The sequence below is a fragment of the Artemia franciscana genome, chromosome 16 (assembly GCF_032884065.1).
Source record: "Artemia franciscana chromosome 16, ASM3288406v1, whole genome shotgun sequence".
NCBI lineage: Eukaryota > Metazoa > Arthropoda > Branchiopoda > Anostraca > Artemiidae > Artemia > Artemia franciscana.
Window position 1 is genome coordinate 36,845,139 of NC_088878.1, and position 862 is coordinate 36,846,000.

Here is an 862-nt window from a genome sequence, read left to right on the forward strand (position 1 = left end):
CTTGTTCTTTTTGTCGCTATGACAGGATTACTTTCTTAAACAATTTGTAAAGCACTTAGGTGAAATTCTAAAGTAATTAATGACTTCTTTTAAATTTTCAAGACCGTTTCTTACAATAGGTATTTTGCACGAATGACGCAGGGCTAAGTATAAGGAGTGACTTGCACAGTGAACATAAACTGCATGGGGAAAACTTTCACGGACTATAGCAGAACAACCTTGAACTAGGCTACTCATAAATGAAACTCCACCATAACCTTGCCTCTTTAAATATTTTAAACTGATTTCTATTTCACCCAAGGTTTGTACCAGCCAACTAACTATTTCTGTTTGTAAAAGTCTATATTTGTTGATTTCTGTTTTGACATGATGAACGAATAATTAACAGACAAGGGCAAAGACTTCTATATAAACACTGAATAGGCACAAGCGTGATTTAAATGAAATTCATCAATCTTGGAAGCCTGAGGTTATAATAGCACGTGGCATACTTGGCGGCAGCCTGTCATTGTTCCCAATTACATTTTAATAAAAAAAATATTGTGTGAAGATTGTAACACAATACGTATTTGTTGTGCATGCATTACTCTAGAAAAATTGGTTTAAAACCCATAATGAATCTTGCAAATTTTAAAAATGGTTTCGTTTTAAATTTTATTTTATAAAAAAAATCATCAATTGTTGTATCCTTTTCACAATGAGATGAATAGCATAAATTATCCGTTTGTATTAGTCTAAATCTATAAGAATGCCAATCTTACAGCAAAATAATTTTCGAATTTCGGTAGGGGGTGTATCCCCTTAATCCCTCCCTGGGATTGCCACTGGACAATGGTGCTTGGTGTTTACCGACATATTTCTT